The sequence below is a fragment of the Papaver somniferum genome, chromosome 10 (genome assembly GCF_003573695.1).
Source record: "Papaver somniferum cultivar HN1 chromosome 10, ASM357369v1, whole genome shotgun sequence".
NCBI classification, from domain to species: Eukaryota; Viridiplantae; Streptophyta; class Magnoliopsida; order Ranunculales; family Papaveraceae; genus Papaver; species Papaver somniferum.
In genome coordinates this window covers 52010817-52017818 of record NC_039367.1, presented here as the reverse complement: position 1 = coordinate 52017818, position 7002 = coordinate 52010817, and positions in this window count along the sequence as shown.

Below are 7002 nucleotides of genomic sequence, written 5' to 3'. Positions count from 1 at the left end.
GCACCACCGAGCCAATAGCAAACCATGCCAGCCACGTCTCTGCTCCAAGGCATGCCGACCATGCCATCCGCACCACCGTGCCAATGGAAAACCATGCCAGCCACGTCTCTTAGCCAAGGCATGCCAACCATGACAGCCGCACCACCGAGCCAATAGCAAACCATGCCAGCCACGTCTCTGCGCCAAGGCATGCCAACCATGACTGTCGCACCACATATGCTAAAGCCACGCCGGCCTTAAACTATGTCGTTGCCTGCCAAACGAAGGGTTGCAACGATCAACGACCACCCTTCCATCTGAGATGCAGATCTCGGCCCTCCAAGTTTCCCACCAAACGCATGGCAAAATTTTGGCCCAAGGACAAACACCACGGTTTTCCCAAAAACCCTAATTTGGCCGCGCCTACTCTATGCTAAAGCCATGCCGGCCTTAAAATATGTCGCTGGCTGCCAAACGAAGGGTTGCAACGATCAACGGCCACCCTTCCATCTGAGATGCATATTTCGGCCCTCCAAGTGTGCTACCAAACGCATGGTAAACCTCTGGACCAAGGCCAAACACCACGGTTTCCCAAAAACCCAAATTTGGCGCGCCTACTCTATGCCAAAGCCATGCCGGCGTTAAACTATGCCGCTGGCTGCCAAACGAAGGGTTGCAATGATCAACTTCCACCCTTCCATCTGAGATGCAGATCTCAGCCCTCCAAGTTTTCCACCAAACGCATGGCAAACCTCTGGCGCAAGGCCAAACACCACGGTTTCCCCAAAAACCCTAATTTGGCCGCACCTACTCTATGCCAAAGACATGCCGGCCTTAAACTATGTCGTTGGCTGCCAAACGAAGGGTTGCAACGATCAAAGACCACACTTCCGTCTGAGAAGAAGATCTCGTCCCTCCAAGTTTTCCACCAAATGCATGGAAAACCTCTGGATCAAGGCCAAACACCACGATTTTCCCAAAAACCCTAATTTGGCCGCGCCTACTCTATGCCAAAGCCATGCCGGCCTTAAACTATGTCGCTGGCTGCCAAACGAAGGGTTGCAACGATCAACGACCACCCTTCCATCTGAGATGTAGATCTCGGCCTTCCAAGTTTGCTACCAAACGCATGGCAAACCTCTGGACCAAGGCCAAACACCACGGTTTTCCCAAAAACCCAAATTTGGCCGCGCCTACTCTAAGCCAAAGCCATGCCGGCCTTAAACTATGACGATGGCTGCAAAACGAAGGGTTGCAACGATCAACTGCCACCCTTCCCTTTGAGATGCAGATCTCATCCCTCCAAGTTTGCCACCAAACGCATGGCAAACCTCTGGCGCAAGGCCAAACACCACGGTTTCCCCAAAAACCCTAATTTGGTCGCGCCTACTCTATGCCAAAGCCATGCCGGCCTTAAACTATGCCGTTGTCTGCCAAACGAAGTGTTGCAACGATCAACGACCACCCTTCCGTCTGAGATGCATATCTTGGCCCTCCAAGTTTTCCACCAAACGCATGGCAAACTTCTGGCCCAAGGCTAAACACCACGGTTTTCCCAAAAACCCTAATTTGACCACGCCTACTCTATGCCAAAGCCATGCCAGCCTTAAACTATGTCGCTGGCTACCAAACGAAGGGTTGCAACGATCAACGGCCACCCTTACATCTGAGATGCAGATCTCGACCCTCCAAGTTTGCCACCTAACGCATCGCAAACTTTTGGCGCAAGGCCAAACACCACGGTTCCCAAAACCCTAATTTTGTCAGGCCTGCTCTATGCCAAAGTCATGTCAGCTTTCCTTCGTACCGCTGGCTACCAAAACGAAGGGTCGCAACGATCAACGACCATCCTTCCATCTGAGACACAGATCTTAGTCGTCCGAGGTCGCCATCTAACGTGTGGCAACTAGTGGCCCAACGCCAAGCCTTAACTGTGGTCGCGCACAAAATACACCAAGACCCTAGTCTTTGGTCGCGCCTAATTACACCAAAATCCTAGCTTGCCAGCTATACTTTCGTGCCGCCCTCTATAAACGAAGGGTTGCCACAATCAACGGCGACCCTTCCCTCAGAGATGCGAATCTCGACCGTTCAAGATCGCCACCTAACTCACGGACCAAAGCCAAAATATCACAGTTTACACCCAAACCCTAATTTGGCCGCGCCTATTCTATGGAAAAGCCATGCCGACTCTACTATGGTCATTGGAATGCCACCATGCTACACGTTTTCCCATGAAAATACTCGAGACATCTAACACATTTCACAAACTGGGGGATGCTCATAAAGGGTATTTGTTTGGCGGTTCACAGCGTGCGGCGTACACTACGCCCGTTACATGAAAGTGTTATAAGAATGAGTCGGTTAGTAAATACAAGGAATAATGGTGAAATGCTCCTTTCATTATGGAACATCAATTCCAGGCGTTACCCATTACCACCTCCTTCCACTTTACTCAGCCGTTTCCATTTCTTACGAGACCAGAGTACATTATGTTACAACTTGTATAAATAGGTCCTACCTATTTCCACCAAACAACAAGTTTTGATCGGGAGCATACAACACTTAGAAATCACTCGCTAGCTTTCCATCTGTTAGCTTTCACTTTCTGATACAAGTCAAACACCTACTCTTCCAGAAGCAACTATTCTGGTCTCAACAATCTCTTCGCTTCCCTCTCTAAAACCAACCCTTCTCATTCACTTTGTGACCGAAGCAATTCTGGAACAAACATTTCTTGGTTTAGGACGGATTTATACAGATTGATCTCTCGAATCTAAAGTACTCCCTTGCAGTACATTATTTAGGGTTTAAACTGGTTTCTCACCCACAACACGCGAAATTGCCAAAACCAGCAGAAACTGTTTTCACCCTCAAACAATTGGCGACCACAACGGGAGGATTGATCTTTAGGTTACGTTGTCAACTCTCGATCTCATCGTTCGATTTAGATCTCGGAATGGTAGCAACAAATGATCCGCTCAGGGATCAACGACCCAGTTAACATTCGTGATACAACAAGAGCTGACTGGGGACTTCCAGGGTGAAAAAAGAAAACAATCCTCTCAGGATCGACAACCCAGTTATCAATAATCACTCAACGAGGAACAACTGGGGACTTCTCGAGGCAATTCGACGCCGCTCATAAAGCGCGGAATTGCAGTTCGGGATCCGTTTTATTGAAGCAGGTGATAAAATAAAACAAGTAAGTTCCGGTCAGAATACATAACCGATTACTATGGGTTTCCACGTTGAAACCAAACACCATGTTATTCCCAAGCTTCATCTCATACTTTCCCCCATCATGCGACATTCACGGTTTCACAATTTTCCTATATGATTTGCTACCTACACTTGCAACTCATAATTTAACATATCAAAAGACCGTTATCCCCAAAATAATCCAAAAAACTCTTATAAAAAGCAATCATCTATCAATCCAAAAAGAAAAACCGAACCCTAAACTAGGCGTTCCTTTGCCTTTCAAAAAAAAAACTAAGGAAAGGAGTTTCAGAAAAGTAACACGCTCAAGGAAAATCACTCAACAGCGGCTCATTCCTCTTGGAAAAAACGTCCCACATATCTTGAAGGGATGCCTGCTTCAGTTTCAACTCCTAATATAACTTTTCCAGCTCCTGGGACAACTTATCGACTTCTGCCGCCTGACGATTAATCGAATCCGCAGAAGGACCATCAACCGTTTCAGCCTGCAGTCTCTGGATCTCGGAAAAACCCTTGCAGAACCAGAAGGCATTAAACTCAAAGTCTACACACATATCCTGGTGAAACTTCCAGCTTGAAATCACATCTCTGGAAATAGTATGACCAGTCACGTTGCACATATGGTGAATTGTAGATAAAGCTTCTTCCACACGCTTGACCAATGCAAATAGGCTTGGTCGTGGCGATATGTCGGTATTTTTCCCATATCCTGGTATACAACTCTACATGCTTAACTGGCACACTAAAGCCTCCAACCAACACATGGTCTTCGTGGGGAGTCAAATATGGAGGCATGAAAGTGGCGCCCGCAACTGAATCTGCAACCGGCAAAGGATTCCTGACGACGACTTCGCCAATGGTCGCCGAAATACTTTCCACCATCTGGGTTTCACGGTTATAAACATCCATCTCCAAACCACTTATAGGCGCGGCTTCCACGGCTTGACCTTCATTGTGGCGAGTCTCCACCTCAAGGCTCTCTTCAGAAACAATCCTTCCCTATGAACTTACGATTTAGTTTTTCATTTCAAAAAAAAAGGGGAAGAGGGCAAAAGGGAAAAGAAGAAGAACGCACAAACTTACCGACTCATTTGCGGATTCGCCGGAGGAAGACTCAGTGTCACCTTCAGAAGCACTTTCATCATCACTGCTGGATCCCGATCTTTCTTCTTCCTCGGATTCTTCTACATCCTCAGGAGACTTAGTAACTGGTTTCTGACTATGCGCAAGTTTGGCAAAGGGGCTTGTGCTGTCAAGACCCTGAGATTGAAAATAAAAATTAAATAAAAAAGATGTTTAGCAACGAAACAGAAGATTTGTGTGAATCAGTCAAATCAAGAAGGAGCTGCCCATACCCGTGTGTTAAAAGAACTGAAAGTCACGAGAGTTGACGAATCCGACTGAAACCGCCCGCACGGTTCTTAGACCTTCGCTCCTTTCTCTGAGAACTGTCGGGAGATTTTCGCTTAGCAGTAGAAGGATCCCTCAACAGTGGATGTTCCAATAAAGTCACAGAGGAGGGCTTACCGCGGGTATTCTCCACAACATCGCCCGCAAACCCATGGATAGCAAGAAACTCATCCTGCCAGAACTTGTTGTACCTAGGGGTTGTTATTGGACTTCGATCTGGGAGCAGGAAAGGAAGGATTTTACCTGGCGCAAGAACACGGGCGTTAAGAACAGCTGGCAACAATTCTTCCGGGGCAACCGACTGACGAATAAATGGAACCCCTTGGTCAAAACCCATATGTCGAGCCGCCCTGTCAATATTATAAGGGACTGCCTTGCAACATCCCCGGAAGAAGGATGGCATGTGTCCATGGATGCAACTCCGCATAAATACGATTTCTCCAACACTTATATTCTCCCCGGACGAAAGCAAAGTCAAGTTTGGAGCAGTGGCAAAAGTGTTCGGCTGAACTATGGACGCATGAACTGGAGTCCAGGGACGAAAAGTAATGGCATAGACATTATCGAGAAAATCAATGAGCTTCACCCCAGATCTTGGACGCCTATTAGACCAGCGCAGAATTCGAGAGCCGCCACAAAACTCAGGAAGCAGAGCCAACGGTTTAGGAGCGTACTTTGCGAAATTCTCCAACAACCATGCCTGGAGGAAAGCAACGTGAACATACGAGTCTACCTTCATATAAACGTTTGAAGCATACATATCCGCGACCAGATGATCCAAATGGGTGTACAAAGAACCAAGAAACAAGCCCCAATGAGAAGAACGACGCCTTTCGCCAGTTTGATGGAAAATTTAATAAGCCATTGCCTTATCTCCTTCTTGCCAGAGTCGTTATCAAAAATATCTCTAGACAGACACAGAGCTAAAAACGCGGCAACATGGAGAGTGTCATCTAATTCTAGGCACAACTCCGGATCGTCAGGGAACCACTCAGACACCCACCAGCCGTAGAAGCACTTCATCTCGTGATCCTTTCGGACGAACCCTTTCGACTTCTCTACAATGGCGGCACACATCTCCTCTTCATCATCGGACAACGCGATATCAAGATTCCCTGTTATGGGAAGGTTCAGCAAGACGGCTACGCTCTCTAAAGAGATGGTCATCTCTCCCCGAGTATCTGGACACCATCTGGAGACAAATGTGATCAAGCCCTGGATATCATTTCTAACTTTAAGTGTTGTAGAAGCTGTGACAACACAAAGACGTGATAACAAAGATGAAAAATAAAAGGAGAATAACCCTTTTATATGAGTAATATTCTTTTGAAGTTCGAATAAGGAAAGGATTCCCTATTTTGAGCCACGAATAAGAAAAGGCAATCGGACCTGCAAGGATAAAGTCTCACAATGCCCAATAGTCCGCGCATGCCTTACCTCAAGATACCCCAGCAGTCCACGCCACACCACGCCAGCGTCCAAGTCGCGCCCGTGCCGAGCCAAGCCGCCCGCTCCGCACCAAGCCACCCTAGCCGAATCGCGCCCGAGCCAAGCTGAGCCAAGCCAAGTTGCGCCAAACCTCTTCCAACGCCTCACCATTCCAAGCCACGCAATACCTATGGCTCCCATTCCAAGGTGACACATGACCAAACCAAGCTGACATCCTGCATTTCAACCAACAATCGCATCTACTATTTCACGGTCTAGCCAGTGAACGACGCGAGTAGAATTCATGCAAATCCGCTAGCACAAGGATCACAAATTCTCAGAACACTCTCGAAAAGGTTAGACGAATCTTCCAAGCCATTTTCATGACCCGCTGCTTTGATTTTTGTCCTTGTCTGTCACCATCTTATGCTTACCTCACAACAATGCTCCTGTTCCGAGCTAAGCAGGGGACTTAATGTTGATCGTGGTTTTTAGATTAGGGATAAAATCGTAAAACCGTACATCTGTCATGACGTCAATATGACCAATAGCGCATTTATTGAATCAATCAGCGTGCTTGCGTAATAATTACTAGGGTACCTTTTTTTTATACGTGTGTCATGTTTCACGGCAGAAACCTTAGTATTAACTGGCATCACCTCTGTATGTGCCTAACCCTAATTCTCTCACCGTGCCAATGGAAAACCATGCCATCCACGTCTCTGTGCCAAGGCATGCCAACCATGCCAGCCGCCCCACCGTGCCAATGACAAACCATGCCATCCACGTCTCTGCGCCAAGGCATGCCAACCATGCCAACCGCACCACCTTGCCAGCCACGTCTTTGCGCCAAGGCATGCCAACCATGCCAGCCGCACCACCGTGCCAAAGGCTAACCATGCCAGCCACGTCTCTGCGCCAAGGCATGCTGACCATGCCAGCCACACCACCGTGCCAATGGCA